Source organism: Giraffa tippelskirchi, chromosome 2, assembly GCF_054371585.1.
Source record: "Giraffa tippelskirchi isolate mGirTip1 chromosome 2, T2T-mGirTip1v1.2.pri, whole genome shotgun sequence".
Lineage (NCBI taxonomy): Eukaryota > Metazoa > Chordata > Mammalia > Artiodactyla > Giraffidae > Giraffa > Giraffa tippelskirchi.
Genome location: NC_137276.1, coordinates 66,518,872 through 66,535,994, shown reverse-complemented (window position 1 = coordinate 66,535,994; position 17,123 = coordinate 66,518,872). Strand labels below are relative to the sequence as shown.

At 50.0% G+C, this 17,123-nt stretch overlaps 1 protein-coding gene across 7 annotated transcripts in view; it reads left to right on the top strand.

The window, feature by feature from the left end:
• COL13A1 (collagen type XIII alpha 1 chain) overlaps nucleotides 1-17,123 on the top strand; it is a 154,151-nt gene that overhangs the window by 50,914 nt on the left and 86,114 nt on the right. The gene's annotated exons all lie outside the window — the stretch shown is intronic.

Below are 17,123 nucleotides of genomic sequence, written 5' to 3'. Positions count from 1 at the left end.
ATATATTTCACTATGGCTAAATGGCCCACAGGGACTTCCCTGGTGGTTCAGTGGTAAAGAATCTGCCTGCCAATGCAGGAGATGTAAGAGACAAGGGTTCAATCCCTGGGTTAGGGAGATCCCCTGGAGGAGGAAATGGCAACCCGCTCCAATGTTCTTGCCTGGAAAATCTCATGGAGAGAGGAGCCTGGCGAGCTACAGTCCATGGGTCACAAAGAGGTGGACACGACTTACCAACTAACAACAACAAATGACCCACAATTAAATACGCTCACCTTTACCATGACCTCGTAGGCAGATAGCACAGGTGCTTGAAACATGGTTAATTGAGAGATAGAGACAAGCAGATTTTTCACTTGGTTATGCTATTTTATAAGTTAAACACTCTGTATTTTGACCAAACATTAACCTTTATTAATTATTCATCACAGTGTATATTTTTAATTGTGTTCAATTTAAAGTAAGATTTAAGAAAAGTAGATACCCAGGGCAATTAAGCATCTCACTAATTGTTAATTAATCTCAATCACTGTTCAACACAACCCTGCTTTACCTACAAGCCTGAGTAAAACTCAGCTTTCTAACTCACCTGCCAGCCTGAGGCTTAGGACTTGTTCAGTGTTAGTCTTCAGTTCTGGGCTTCCACACCCAGCAAGAGAAGGGAGGCAAAGGTGGGTGAGTGTAAACATGCTTGAAGTTGGCATAGCTAAACAATTCCACACTTGATTAAAGCTAACTCTCAAACATAAGCTCAGTTTGCAAATACTATTAGGACACTGTTTCTTCACAGACTCCTGGCTCAGTGACAGCCAATTGACTCACCCATCCACCCATTCATGTCCTCAGCAATATGAGCACATATTCTGGGCTGTGGAATTGGAACACATCAGGTCTGGAAGGTTTCCAGAGGTTATGAATTGTGAATTAGCAGCTTGAAGACCAAATGCAGCTTTGTTTAGCTTGCAGAGTAGTAGTTTTTTTTTAAAATTTAAATTAGTATCAGCATTTAGAAATCGGAAGATTTTACATGAAATATCCAGTTTGAGCATTTCTTGCTTATTTTCAAGATCTGACAATAGTGTGTCTGCATCCTCTTCTGGCAGTACTTGGTTGGAACTGATAGGCAGTGACTCTATCTTAGGACCACAAGCAAGCCTTTGGCACTTTGCCACAGTCTCTACCACTCCCTGTTGTGCTACACCTGGCTTTCCTCATTCATTTATTACCTGTCTGGCTTCTCATAGGCTCTGGAGTTGGCAGCATCTAATCTTCCTCAACTTTTCTTAGAATAGTGACTAATGAATGAATGGTTGCACCCATCAGCAATCTTAGAGTCTAACATAAAAGACAAAAAAGAAAAACATGGAATTGGCATCCTCACATAGAAATGGGAACAATAGCTAACTAAATATTTTAAGAAGTTTGAGAGAACTGTGCGTAGTACTCTGGGGTTGTAGTAAATCAAAGCCAACTGCCTGGAGGAGGTGCTGTAGAGCTGCGGTGTACATGGTGTGACCTCTGCTGGAGAACTCTGTCTGCCTTTTGGATGTGACAAAGGAGCATCGCTTGCACAACTGCTGACTTCTTGGGAAAGACCCAAGGTGAGGGATGGGGGTGGGGCAGGAAGTAACTCTACTTGGGAGAGCTGTCCAGAGCTTGTGGGAGGATCTCATAGCTGCTTGCCAGAGTCAGACAAGGGTGACAAGTTCAAGTGGGACTCTCGATCCTTATCAAAATACAGGTCAGAGCCAGCAGAATCTGATGGACACCCCAGCCCTGACTGATTATCACCCTGACACTGCAGGGAATGTCTTGATAGAAAACCTCTCCCCATTCCCTGGCCTCACTTCCCCCATCTGTGCTCCATCAGCTCAGCCCCTCTGCCCTGTGCCAGAGGCCACTCAGGAAACTGGGGGCCAGAGAACAATGCCTGCCCTTGGCCTTAGTCTGCAGAGTTGGGCCTGCAATCTCCATCAGCAAGACCTGTCCTGAGATTTCCTCACTCAGGACTTCTGCTTCTGACCCCAACCTGGAAGTGTCCAAGAAAGCAAGAAAATGCGTAATTCGTCCCTAGGGTTCAATGCTGGTGACTTCATACTATTTTATTTACATGGTGGCCCAGCCCCATCCATCCTGCTCTGCTTATCTCAGCTTACCCTGACCCCTGCCTGTTTGTTCTCTGCGGTTTCCAGAGTTTCAGGGGCTCATCTGGGAGGCAGGGCAGCAAGGAAACTAACAGCCTGGGTCCTGGGTCACCAGCTGTGACCCCACACAGGAGATACTACCTCTCTATGCCTCAGTTTTCCCATCTGTAAAGTGAGGGTCACAAAGGTATCCATCTTTTAATGCTTTTCAGAGCTGAATACGGTCATGTCCATAAAACACTAAGAACAGTGCCTGGAACATGGGAAGAGTTCCCTGTGTTAGCCATACTTGTGGTTACAATGGAGGAAAGCATCATACCCTTCTGGGATAGGAGGTAATTTTTTCCAAGTTCATAACCATAGTAATTATCATAGCTATCATTTACTATATATGCTTACTCTAAGCCAGGAGTAAGCTTTTTATCTGTATTCTTTCATTTACTCCTTGAAATCCAACAATGTAGATAATATGATTGGGCTTCCCTGGTGGCTCAGACGGTAAAGAATCCACCCACCAATGCAGGAGACCTGAGTTCGATCTCCGGGTCAGGAAGATCCCCTGGAGAATGGAATGGCTACCCATTCCAATATTCTTGCATGGAGAATCCTGTGGACAGAGGAGCCTGGCAAGCTATAGTCTGTGGAGTTACAAAGAGTCAGACACAACTGAGCAACTAGGCACACAGATAATATCATTACCCCCATTTTATAGGAAAAGACACTGGAACTCAGAGAGGTTAAGCAACTTGCTGAAAGTCGCACAGCCAGCAAGTAGCAAAGTTGGAATTGGAACCTGTGACCATTTGGCTCCAAAGCCCATGCTCTTACCCGTGATTCTGGGCAGGAGCCCAGTTTGATAAGTGGAAAGTGCAAGTTGTCGTTTCTGTCCCTCTGCTTCTAAATAAAGTGACAATGAAGTTATGAGACTGAGTGTGTGTGTGGCTGCCTGTAGTTCCTGCTCAGACAGGCAGTGTCTCGATGGGGTTAACAATCAGCCTTGAGTGGGGGTGCTTGAGGACCCATCTTTAAGAGAGATGAGAGTGGTCTGAATGACCATGCAATCCTCAGAGGGACTATGGTTGTTTAGTCTCTCGGTCGTGTCCAACTCTTTTGAGACCCCGTGGATTGTAGCCCGCCAGATTTCTCTGTCCATGGGATTTTCCAGCCAAGAATACTGCAGTGAGTAGCCATTTCCTTCTCCATCAAAGGGACTAGAAAGGACTTATTGCAGATTTTCATTCTCAGCAGTCTAGCTTTCTCGCCCTACCACCTAAGTCTTATTGACTTTTAATTGCTCTCACTGAAGCAATAAATATAGGGGTCGAAAAGGAGAGCTTTAGGGTATAACTGATTCCAAATGCCAGCCTCTTAACAGCTGTGTGACCTCGGATAAATTACTTAACTTCTCTTTGCCTCAAGAGACCCATCTGTAAAATGGAGCAATGAGAGCTGAAACTGCTTGCCAGGGTTGTGGCAGCTAATCAGTGATATAACGTACAGCTTTGCCACTAAGGACATGGCAGAGCTGCCTGGGCTCCGGCTCTATGACCATAAGCCACAGATGTGACCTCTCTGCCTCAGTTTCCTCCTCTGATGGGTGTGGATAATTGTAGTGTCACTTTGCAGGGCTGTCGTGAAGAGTAGATGAGATGATGTAAAGCATGCTTGGCTCTTGATGGAGGTTGCTGAGTCCTTACTAAAACATTAGTATTTATAACCATGATGAGACAAAACTCAGGATACCAGTCTCATAAAGGGTTGTCAATAACTGTGACTTTAATATAAAAAAAGCTCATCCTTGGAAGCTACAGGCCTTGTTGTAAAGAAAAACCTAAGAAACCTATGGCCTCTCTTGGGCCTCCGGGGAAGGGATGGGTAATGTCCCATTGTGGGTCTGACCAGGGTCTCCAACCCTCACTGACCCTCCCCTCCTCACCTCCAGCAGTTGCCTGGCGGAGCCCAGCCAGCAGAGCTGTGACGTTTGAGCTGCCTAGAGCAGGGTCTGTCACAGGAACATCGGATACGGTGGCCAGATCTGGTGACAGGAAGAAGGTCTGGGGTCAGAGGGGTGATGTATCGGAGGCTTGTCCTCCTGCAGGACCAACATGACAACCGAAGGGACAAAGAAAGCCCCAGTTCAGGGCTCAAGTGCAGGGGGATAGGAGGAGAGGGGCAGTCAAGGATCTTGTTAAGACCACTCCACCTCCCCGGGCAGTCACTGGTCATTGGTTCAGATCTGCAGGTGAGAGGGCTGCCCAGGGGCTGGAGCCAGAGGGGGAGACCCGAGTTCGCTGGACAACACTTCTCCTGCCTGAACCCCAGACCCCCACCCATAAAATGGGCCCGCTGATACCTGCGGCAGCCTTTCAGGGCTGTTTTGTGGGTCAAATCAGGAAAGGTAAAACAGGAGCCTTGAGAGGGCAGAGGGCTATGTGTCCGTGGACAGCCAAGTCCAGGCACATGGCACCCCAGGCAGGAGCTCGCTGGGGAGTGCGGACCCAGGTAGGTGGGGGCCTCAAGGGAGAGAGGACAGCATCCCTCCAAGACCTGAAGCAAACCTGGTTCTGATCTGGATGAAAGTCAGGGTCCAGCACCTGAAATCAGGGGGACAGCCACAGTCTGACTCTGGGGGGCCCCTGGTTTCTGTCTGCAGGAATAAGTTGGCAGATGCTCAAGTGGAGGGACAGAGTGTCCAGGTGTCACTTGGGGTGGGGAGGCACCTCCTGAGCTAGAGAAGCCCTGTAAACAGGGACAGTGTCTGACTTTCACGGTGTCCAGCACCGCAACCCACAGGTGGCCGGTGCTGACCAGGTATTTATAATGATAAACACTCATGCGGTGAGCATACAGGGGACACCCCTCACGTGTATAAAGATGCGGTTTTCTTCCCCCTCCTCATACTGCACTCAGTTTTGCTCTCAAGCCCCTTCCTCTGCTGAGGGTGAGAGAAATAACCCAGAGAAACTCAGCCACATCCTGCTTAATACTTAGCCCTTTAGGCTCATCACTTGGTCAGTTCAGGACACCAGCCCCTGCTCTCTCATCCTCCCAGGGTTACAGCTGTCATGGTGCTAGGGAGGGGATGCAGATGTGGCCTGTGGACATCTTTGGTCAGAGCCATTCTCCATTTCAAAGGGGCTGGTGCTTCCCTCTGTCCCCTGGGTAGAGCCCCTGAAGCCAGGTCCCCACACCCAGCCCCTTCCTCCTTGTCTGTGGCCTCCTGCCAGCCCGCAGCCCTCAGGGCCACTTCCTGGAGCCCCAGGGCTGCTTCCCCATCAGTGGGCATGTGGGGGTCTGGGGTGGTGGGAGCTGCAGTAGTGGAAGAGGATGTCCCACTCCTCAACATCCTTGGCTGTGGGCTTCCTCTTTGACTGTACAGACTGACTAACCCCGCAACCAGAGCCATCTTCTTGAGAGTTCTTGACCCCAGACACTTACCCTCACCCATTCCCAGTCAGTCCTGGGACTGGCTTCCCTGGAAACACGGGGCTGTGTGAAGAGTGGATGGAGACTAGAATAAAATCCAGGTTCTGTAGGAAGGAGGAAGGGAGAACGAATGCTAGGGAGACAAGGAGAGACTCTGCTACCCAGGCACCCCTCCCACACACATCCAGAAGTACAGGGCAGGGCACCTGAGCCTCCCCCATCCACCACCTCTGCCTATCCCCAGGCCTTTCCCGAAGAAGATGGGGAGCAAGGTCAAGGAAGGGGGACAACCTCCATGCTGAAGGGGGTGGTTTGCCAAGGGCAGAGGGGTCCAGGAGCCATCGGAGCTGGCCCCAGGCCCCGTCATGGTGTCTGCAGGAAGACGGCCACTCACGTTGCCCTCTGGTGGCTCCAGATGTAGCAGCAGTCCGTCTGGGGACCTCCTGGGACCAGGACATGAATCAAACTGGAGGGGATCTTACTGGCTCCTGTCCCTTTTCTGCTCACATCTCCCAGTCCCTCTGCCAGTCTTGATAATTGAATGGAGAAAGGGCTGCAATTGATGTTAGTTCCTACCCCTGGCATGAGGTATGGCTGGGGAGTCCAGGGTACCCAGCCTCTCTACTCTGCTGCCCCTCAAGGCTAGCCCAGCCCTCCCTGATTAGTCAGAAAATGATCCCCATGTTTCCCTACTTGATTTCCTGTGTCTCACCCGCCAGATGGCTCTAGTTCCAAGATGACTAATGGATTTCATCTCACGTGCCAGCTTCTGCTGATTGATAGTAGCCATGTTGGGAAAAATTATGAAGCCTTGTCAAGGCTCGTTGGGGGAAGACTAGCTGTGATTGATTAGCAATGTCTGCCACGAGTGCAGGAGTAGAGAGTGTGGTATGTGTGATTTTAGCTCACTCCTCTCAGGACCTATTGCTCTTCAGCCTGAGCTGGAAAGGTCTGGAGATGCCTTGTGGCTGACATCATCATGGGACAGATTGGAGCCGCAGTGTGCTGGAACGCAGTTAACAGTTGGCTCTTGGGTCAGGGTGAGGCTGCTTTGTAGCTTTTGCCAATTTCTGTGGTGTGAATACTCCTACCGTGGTTGATTTCTAGCTGCTAATATGAAGTCACTGAATGCAGAGTTGGGAAGAGATGAGCATGACCGCCCTCACAAGACACCATCTGAGTACTTATATATTTTTGCTAAAAACTGTAAAGCATGCCACCTCTCAACACTCTGCCAGTGCTGAGCTGCTCCAGGAAGGGCACTAGACTAGAACTCGGAATCCTTTACCAGCCGTGATCCATAGGCGACTTATGTCCTTTCTAAGTCTCAGTTTCCAGATCTGTAAAATGAGAGCTGGGTTGTGGTGAAGCTCAGTGAGCTAAGATACAGGGTTCTTAGCATCAGTTCACTAAGCATGGTTCGTCAGACATCCTTCCAGGGCACCAAATCCAGATGCTCTGCTCAGAAATTTGCAGTGACCATCCCTGTAAAGCCAGTATCCCCACTGTGGGGTTGCACAGGAGAAGGGCTTCCTGTTTTCTCTGATATCAGTCTCCAAGGGCAGAGGCTGCCTCATTTCAGTTTCCCTTAATAGGCCATCACACCTGTCACTGACTAAGTTCTCTCAGTAGTTTTTGAGCTACTCGTGTTTCCGCCTTTCAGCACTCCTTAAAGCGGAGGTTGCTTCGTCATTTCCGCTCCATGTGTGTGTCTTCTTCAAGCTTGGGAGCCTCATGGTCCTAAGAGGCTGTGCCAAGCTGTGTTCACGCCACAGTAGAGTGCTGCATGCCTGCAGTGTGGGAACCAGCTCAGGAAGGCATGACTCTGTGACCATAAATACATACTCTCGGGGCCTCAGCTTTTCTGTGGAATGGGAATAATAATAATAGTAGCTGCTTTGCTCATTCATTGAGGGTTATGTAAAATTGTTTGCATAGTGTCAGACACAGAATAATTGCTCAATAAATGAATTGTTATTTGTCCTAGCAAGGTCTTGGGTGGAGGGAGAATGGGCTAACATATAGAAGATCCTCAAAGTTGGCAAACCACAGGTAGAGTGAGGACCAGGGCCTCAACCAGGTAGGACTACAGGCATGTGGGAAACCTGGAGACAGGACTTCTTCTGTTAGTCCATGCTGGATTCCTCATTCTTGACACTTTTGACATTTGGAGTCAGATAATGGTTTATTATAGGAAACTTCCCCGTACATTGTAGGGTGTTTAATGGTACCCCTGGCCTCTATCCACTAGAAACCAGAAGCAGCCTCCCAGTAGTAACAATCAAAAATGTCTTCAGAAATGCAAATCAAAACCACAATGAGGTACCATTTCACACCAGTCAGAATGGCTGCTATCCAAAAGTCTACAAGCAATAAATGCTGGAGAGGGTGTGGAGAAAAGGGAACCCTCTTACACTGTTGGTGGGAATGCAAACTAGTACAGCCACCGTGGAGAACAGTGTGGAGACTCCTTAAAAAACTGGGAATAGAACTGCCATATGACCCAGCAATCCCACTGCTGGGCATACACACCGAGGAAACCAGAATTGAAAGAGACGCGTGTACCCCAATGTTCATCGCAGCACTGTTTACAATAGCCAGGACATGGAAGCAACCTAGATGTCCATCAGCAGACGAATGGATAAGGAAGCTGTGGTACACATACACAATGGAATATTACTCAGCCATTAAAAAAAAATACATTTGAATCGTTCTATTGAGATGGATGAAACTGGAGCCCATTATACAGAGTGAAGTAAGCCAGAAAGAAAAACACCAATACAGTATACTAATGCATATATATGGAATTTGAAAGATGGTAACGATAACCCTATATGCGAGACAGAATAAGAGACACAGATACATAGAACAGTCTTATGGACTCTGAGGGAGAAGGTGAGGGTGGGACGTTCTGGGAGAATAGCATTGAAACATGTATATTATCATATGTGAAACGGAACACCATTCCAGTTTCGATGCATGAGACAAATGCTCGGGGCTGGGGCAATGGGATGACCCAGAGGGATGGGATGGGGAGGGAGGTGGGAGGGGGGTTCAGGATGGGGAACACATGTAAACCCATGGCTGATTCATGTCAATGTATGGCAAAAACCACTACAATATTGTAAAGTAATTAGCCCCCAACTAAAATAAATAAATTTATTAAAAAAAAAAAATATCTTCAGATATTGCCAACTGTTCCCTAAGGGACAAGATCCACCCAGATTAAGAATCCCTGTTCTAGCAGACAGAGCGAGACAGGCACTATAGTTAGTCACCCAGGTCCTAGGACAGCCTGGGATGCAAAGCATCTGTCCTGGCAGGATGGGTGGGTCGGCACGTGGCAGAGACAAGTGGCAGGTGGTCAGCTGCAGGCAGCCTGGCAGCAAGCACCAGGCAGCATGGGTTGGGGCTAGGACCCCAGCTGCTAGGAGCCCAGCAGTCAAACAGGGTCAGATCACAGCTCATATGACGTTGAACTCGGGCACACTCTCTGGCCCTTTGCTTCTCTATTCAGGATCAGGACTGGATCCAAGGTCTGGATGGAGCAGAGCCCTCTATGTTTGGGGAGGGGAGGGGCTGGGGAGGAAGGTTAGTAGGAGGGGGGGGCTAGTGAGGAAGGGAGGCGGAGGGGCCTTACCTGTCCAAATTAGAGGCTCCCCTTCCAGCCCTGATGACCTCTATGACCTCCAGTCTGGAAAGCACAGGCTTCCAGGAAAGAGAGACCAAGTTCAAATCCAGGCTCTGCTACATGGAAATTAAGCCTAAAAAAATAACACATGCTGCCATTTAAGACAGGGAGACCACCTTAGGCAGGTTGCTTAACCTCGAAGCCTCAGGTTCTTCGTCTGTGAAATGAGGATAATGCCAACCTCATGTGTTTGTTATAAGGATTGAACATGCTATTATAAGGACTGCGTTTAGCATTATGTCTGCCACGTCATAGATACTCAGTAAATGTTGATTGAGTGAGTGAATGAATCCTCCTACAGCAAACCTATCTCTCTTAAATCCTATTGTTCATTTTAGTTCTCTTCTCTGGAATCTCTCCAGCTCTCTGACATAGGAAACTCTTGATTTCTCAACAGGAGGAAATGAGTTATTCATCTCTGTGTCACTAGCGCATCAGGCCTGGTAGATATTAGGTAATTAAAAAACAAAGTTTTCCTTCCTCACAGGCAAGGACTGTGCCTTATTCATCTTTATAGAGCCATAGCCAAGCACAGCTTAGGATACACAGCAGGCTTTTGTTTAATGTTTGTTGAGTGAATAAATGAACATGCTAAAAATGGTTGAAAAAAAGGTGTGACATAGAACACTACCCGGGATTCTTTATTGGAGTCCATCCCTACGTGTCCCTTCAGGAGGAACATGAATGTCTTGGTTGGAGGAGATCAGCCAATCCCTAGGAATGGCAAGTGTGGCCTCACTGAGGCGGTGGGTGAGAAAATTGACTACACAGGACCTGAGAGGCAGTGTGGCCTGTTAGGAAGACTCCCGGGTGGGGAGTCAGCAGACCTGGGTTCTGGACCCATCCTGACACCCATCTATGTGGTGACCCTGCATGACCACTCCCCTCCCTGGGTTCTGCTTCTCCATTTGTACAATGGGGACTTGGCCATGCCCTGGGGTGACTCTTACGGTTCTTGGCCAGGGTGACCAGTCAACTAATGGCCATGTGACTGAGCATGGCCAAGAGACCCCCATGGGAGACCCACCAGTGACATCAAGACATGGCTGATTTCACAAAGCCATCGGCTCCCAAGCTGCTTGGGAGCTGCCAGACATTGAGCATGGTGCTAGTTGAAGCGTGCTCTCTGAAATCCAGAGCTCTGATGGAAGCTGGCAGGGGTAGGGCTGCAGTTAGATTTTCCAAGGGGCCTACAGATTTTCCAGGGGGACCCTCGAGGATTATCCTTAACAAGGGAAAAAACTGTTAATGATAGAGTCTTTTTTGGTAAGTCCTCTATCCCTCTTCCCCTTACTAAGGCACAGAATCAACTGACAAACACAGGCCTTTTCCATCCTGAAGTCTGTGTGAATGGCAAGTGGGGGAACACTAGCCTGGAAGAGCTTGACAGAACCACATTCCCTTGCATCAGAAAAGTGACCCATAAAAGAGAGATGAGAGGGTGGGGTCCAGAGAGAGGAGTCAGAGGCTGAACACAGTGGGCATCCGGGGAGAGGACTCAAGAGGTCTGTGGGGAATTTCGGGGTGAGGTGGATTGCTTTTTTCTTTTTACTTTATTTTTAATTGAAGGGCAATTGCTTTACAATACTCTGTTGGTTTCTGCCATACATCAACACGAATGGGCCATAGGTATATATGGGTTGCTTTTTGAGTGAGAGGCATGGATGAGGAGACAGGAGCTCCACCGGTTACTAGCAGCTTGACCTTGGGGGTTTTGTCCTGTGCCTAAGTTTCCTTATCTACAAGATGGGTATAACAGAATCTACTCATTAGTGAAAAGCACTTAGAATTGTGCCCAGCATGTTGTAAGGACCATACCGGTAGGTGCGGTAGTGGTGGTGGTGTTGGTGATATAAAAACCCTTGAAATCAGCAGTAGAATTTATATTACTCCAGAGGACCCAGCAAACCTCTCCTCTGAGTGGGACCTAAGTGCCAAGTCTCAGGTTGCCTTACCAGCTGCATCTGGTGACAGTTGCATGGCTAAGGCCCCTAACAGCAGACAGGGCCTTCGCCGGGGCTCTGCTGTGTCACCAGGGACCCTGCCCCCAAAGCCTGTGTGCTGGGAGCCTGGCGGGTGCAGGGCATCTGCTCTCCATGTGGCTAAAACCATCCCCACATTGCCGTGGACTGAACTTTGTCACCAGCCTGTTTCTCACGAGGACACGTCCCTGGGCCAGGAGGCACAGACTTTCCAGCTGGGCTGGGCCCCTCTTGCTATTGCACTCGGGGGATATTTTCAGATTCTGGGTGATGTTCCCCTGCCCCTCCATCTAATAGGTCCCAGATGTCCCCTCCTCCCTGGACCTCCCTCCTTCTTGCTGTTCTAAAGCCTCACTGCCGGCCTGCCTGGGGCCTCTTCACCTGGGAACTACCCCTCTTGACTCTTTTTTTCCTTTAAAAAAAAAAAATTCTGTTCCCCTTAATATGATGGCTTGACAGAGGCCAGCATGACAGAGGCTCTTTCCTCCTGGAAGGGAACCAGGATGGAGAAGCAGGCTGATGAAGGCGGAGAGAAGGAAGCTGGCTTTGGGAACACGAGGAGCCAGGGGAAATATAAGGAGTCTTTATTGGCCAAGCATAAAAGAAGTGACAGGAGTCGCAGCTGTGTTAACGTGGCCAGGTCACCAGAGGCTAGGCAGATGCACCGGGCCCAGCCAGGAATCCCATGGGCCCTGGGCTTTGGTGAATCATGTTTGCAGAGATGCCTTTCAGTTCGCTATCTCTCGGCTGCTGCTTTTTTCTCTCCCTTACCTCCCTACCCATCCTCCTTCCCCTTTTGCGGAACATTTGAATTTGTAATTCTCGGCTTGTCCCCGTAATGAGATAGGACTCTTGCTGAGGGCTGTGGGAGGGAGGTGGCCATAAGGAGGAGGAAAGAAAGGAGAGAGGCTGAGAGGAGGGTGGGGCCGGGGCACAGAGGTGGGCAGTGAGAAAGAGGGAGTGGGCAGTGGACCCAGGAGGGCAGAAAGCCTGACTCAAAGCTTACGAGAAACCAGGACAGGCCTGATAGCCATCACGCGGGGAACTCAGGGAAAAACCTCCTTTGCTCCTTTGGCTCCTGCTGCTCCTGCCTGTTTTCCGCTGCGTTTCGTGGGAGTATGGAGAGACAGCGGGCATGCTGATGAGCGCAGTCTCCAGATTCTGCAACACTCTGACCCTGATCAAAGTGCCTTGGTGCCCAGCACCCCGCATTTAGCAATGCCACCGAGAGCCCAAACTGGAGCAGGTCCCTCAGAGCCTGTTTTCTGGGGTGGGCAGCTGAGGTGTGGACTGGAAGTTAGGGCTCCAGCCCAGCTGCACCTGGGGCCCAGACCTCTGGATTTCTCATCCAGTGATAAAAATACAGAGGTGAAATAAAGGGGGGAAAGATTAGATTGGTGAAAGTGGGCCAGGAAAATGCAAACTTCGGAGACCAGCTGGAAACCCCACAGCTGAAGAATTCTTGGATGCTCCTTCTAAGGCAGCCCTTTTGGCGGTGACACTGACCCTGGCATTTTCTCTCTCTCTTTCAGGGCCTCCTGTAAGTACTCCTGTGAAGTCTGGTCTCCAATGTCCAAAAGGCCTTGCCCTCTGCTGGTAACCGGGCCCGGGGTGGGGGGTCTGAGCCTGTTATACTCTGCACTGAAGTCTGCAGCGTCCCCCAGAAGGTTGACATGACCGTCACTTTGCTTCCCACCCACCTCTGCACCCCCCAGGGCCAAACAGTGGTTGTGCCCGGGAGAGTCTGCCCCCTAATATAATCTGAAAGGCTTGCTTGCCCTGTTGTTAGCCTGCTCCTTTGTCCTCCAAAGAGGCAAGTGGAGTCAAAGGAGCACCAGGTATTAAAAGAAAGAGGTCATCTCTACTCAGGTCTGGGTCCTTGAAAGATCTGCTGCCCTTTCAATAAACAGCTTGGTGAGTGGCTCTAAGTGTGGACCACTCCTAGGACATGGTCTCCGCCCCGCTGTGTGGGCAGCTCCGTCTGGCCAAGTCACTTCGGGCAGGTGGTAGTGTTTTTATGTAAGAGAGTGATGTCAGCGGGTTCGATTTGGAAACAATACAATGCCGAGGCAGCTGGTAGGTCTCCTTCTCCTGGCATTGCCCTAGAGTCCAGGGCAGGGCGGGGGAGCCGACCCATTTCCAGAGAACCTGAGAAGAGCCTGAGGAGACTGTCTCCCCGAAGTAATGGATCCAGAGAACAGGAGCGTGTCTTCTGAGGACAGCATTTGATACCCCAACAAAAGGCCCAGAGGTCACCCCCTGGGGAGCTGGGGATTGGAGTTGAAAGGGCTGAGCCCTCCGCATCAGATCTTTCTCAAGGATCCTGAAAGCCTATCAACAGCCCTTCCTCGGAGAAGTCATTTCCATAGCCGTTGTCTTGACCTGAACCGTGGAGAGCAGCCACCCTGTTTGTAATGAGACCATGATGTTCCATTCCATCCGTGTTCTGAAAGGCACACGGAACCCAGGCTGATGATACCGCCCAGCTTGCTTGTTGCTCAGTTAGAGAGAGAGGAAAATCTTGTCATTCCCTGAGAGGAGGAGGGTTGATTTATCATGCATGTTTTGGATGTCAGACCTCAATTCCTGTCATCAATCTTCCAAAATAAACTCTGCATAGGAAACTTCGACAGACCACCTGCTGGAAATGGGCTGCTTTTCCCTTTCTTTTCAGACAAAGCCAGAAAGAGTCCTCACCTCGCCCACTCCAGGGACCTCCCCTAAATACCTGGTTCCCACAGCCAGGCTTCCCAGCTAACCCCAGTCAGCGCTAGGTCCCTGCCTGACTTGGGGGCTGTGCTCCCCAGGAATGCAGTGTCCTGAGAGCTTCTGCAGGCGTTATCCCACAATGGTCCCCAGCCAGGGAGGTGCTGTCACTGCTGGGGACTCTGCAGGGTGGGAGCAAATTGGGAGGTGGTTGGGTGGGCTTCCCAGGTGGCACTAGTGGTAAAGAACCCGCCTGCCAGTGCAGGAGACATAAGAAACATGGGTTTGATCCCTGGGTCAGAAAGATCCCCTGGAGGAGGGCACGGCAACCCACTCCAGTATTCTTGCCTGGAGAATTCCATGCACAGAGGAGCCTAGTGGGCTACAGTCCATGGCATCGCAGAGTTGGACACAACTGAAGCAACTTAGCTCGTATGCATGCATGGGTGGATATGATCCTCTCCTCCCAATGCCTGCCTACCCAGCCCCCATCCCCATGGAGTGAGGGACAGGGGGCCGGGTAGCTCTCCTGAATTCTTAACCTGACACAGAAGAGGCCTGAGTCTTCACCCAACCCTGGCTGAAACCACAAGATGTGGAGGAAATTGGAAGCCAACCAGGGTGGAAATCACCCCCTTGTCTGTTCTCTCTGCTTCCCACAAAGGAAGAATGCCACCAGCCAGAGGCAGGGAGAGGGAGATGGCAGTTGATCACAAGGCCGGTCTGCCGCCCCCTGGGTGTTTCTCAGGGGCACCTCCTGGGGTTACTCCAGTTCTTGTGGACACAAGGACAGTCAGCACCTAGAGAACACAACCATGGAGGGTGGATTTAATTAGCAGCGGGGATCTTCTGAGTGGTAGAAAATTGGTACCCACCACTGCTGCACCCCCGCTGCCCATGACAGACATTACTAATCAATTAGGAGGCATCTTAACAGAGAGCTTTACTCAGTCACTGTCAGTCTACTGGAGTCCACACTAGCTGACAGTTGTTGGCCATTCCGGCTCTAGATTTAAGAGAGAGTGTCTTAATGATGCCAACTGTGAGACTGAAACAGATGACCAAGGGAAGTATATATGTCTCTTACTTGAGGAAATATAGGATGTTCAGCTGCTAGCCTTGGTTGAAAGTGATGCTTGCTGGAGTACTAGCTAACACTTGCTATGTGTTAGACACTGTTATATTTTTATGGAAGCAGTGTAATAAAGTGATTACAAGCATGGACTCTGGAGCCAAGCCACCTGGGTCTGAATCCTGCTTCTGCCACTTCTAGCTGTGTGACCTTGGGCAAATTACTTTACCTCTCTGTGCCTCAGTTTCCTCATCTATAAGATGAGAATAGTAATAGTACCTGGCTCATCCAGATGTTGTAAGGAATATATACATAATTATATGTACGGCCTGGAGAAGGAAATGGCAACCCACTCCAATATTCTTGCCTGGAGAATCCCATGGACAGAGGAGCCTGGCAGGCTACAATCCATAGGGTCACAAGGGTTGGACACGACTTAGTGCTATCTTTCTTTCTTATATGTATGGTTATGTGTGTGTATGTATACATATTATATATGTATATATTTTTCCATGTAAAATATATTAACTCATTTAAATTCTAGAAACAGAAGGGTTCCCTAGATGATCCCCAAAGATTCTGACAAATCTTTTATTTTCAGGAGGAAATTATTATTCTTTGCATTTTTATTCATTAATTTACTACTTCATTTTATTTCTATCCCACGTTATTCCAAGAAACATTTGGAAGTGATTCATAAACTAGATAAGGAAACAGTGGGTGGGTGTGTGGAGAACAGAGGCAAGAAAACAAGGGGCATCCAAGCTGATGACCCCACCACATCCTGTGCAGACAAGTCACAGGTTCAGCTTTGAGCTTCCTGGTAAACAGAGCACAGAGGAAAGCAGAGTTGTTACAAGAGTCAAGGGGCGCGGAGAGTTAGGTGAAACACTTCTTTACCTGGTGCCAAGACCCTAGGGAGCTTCCCCCGCGTGCAGGTGATGTCGGTGGTCAGCACACAGAGCAGTTGGTAAAGTGCCCCTCTGTCCGTCTCCAGGTCAGGGCCCCTGTGTGAGGTTGGGAACCCTCCACAGGGGCGCCTGCCTCTTGGGACGGAGGGAGGTGGCCGCCCCTTGTTGGCGCACTCCCTGATGGCATTTAGAAGTGGCGGGAAGAGGGACCTGGCTCAGCGCTACAGCTCTGGGTCAAGGAGGACACAAGGGGGGCCCAGGCTGTCTTTGTGAGGCTGGGAAAGAAGGCGGCTGCGTTCCCAGGTTCATTTGTTCACAAACATGAATTAAGGACCTACTAAAAGCTCAGCACTCCTTAAGGCACTGGGGACACAACCATGAGCAAAATAGAAAGTGCCCTGCCTGCCCTGGGAGCTTACCTTTTAGTGCCCCAGGGGTAAAACTCAGCAGAGAGAAGGCGTGGACACTGACCCTCTACCTATGGAGCTGCTAACCAGCATCCCCTGAGCTCCGTTCTCTGTGGGGGATTCACTGCTCCCCACCCCGCCTCCCGGACACCCTCAGAAACAAGGCCCCAGGAAGGGGGCCTTATTCCTGGTACTGCCTGCATTTGCTCAGCAGCCCTGGGGCAGAAGGACTTGTCTCTGGGTGGGCACCCTGACACCTACTCCTGGATTTGCTGTGGGTTTCTGGGAAGAGTGGGAGAGAGAAACATACCTGAGGCTGTGCCTCTGAAAGGAGAGAGTGGGCCAGCTGCACACACCTCCCAGCCAGTCCTCTCCTCTTCTAATGACTGTGGTGCTCAGCGCTTGCTCCCTGCCAGCCCTGTGCCGTGTGCTCTATATACATTACCTCATTCGATCCCAAGAGGTAGAGATTGTTCTCCCATTTACAAGATGAGGGAACTGAGGTACAGGGAGGCCAAGCGACTTGCCTGAAGTCACTGACTAGTAAGTGACAACCAGGCTGGCTGACCCCAGAGCCCTGCTCTTAATTGAAGCCTGCTTCTCCCTTACCAAGACCCTGTCACCCTGTCTCTCCTGACCCCAGGCCTCGGCCATGCCAGGGTGGGGGCTTGGCTCCAGAAGCTCTCTCCAGGTAGTCCTCCCCCTCTGCAGGGCACCCCATGACATCCCACCAGGCAGCTCCTAGACCAGTTTCTCCCCACCACCCTCTTGTATCAGATCTATC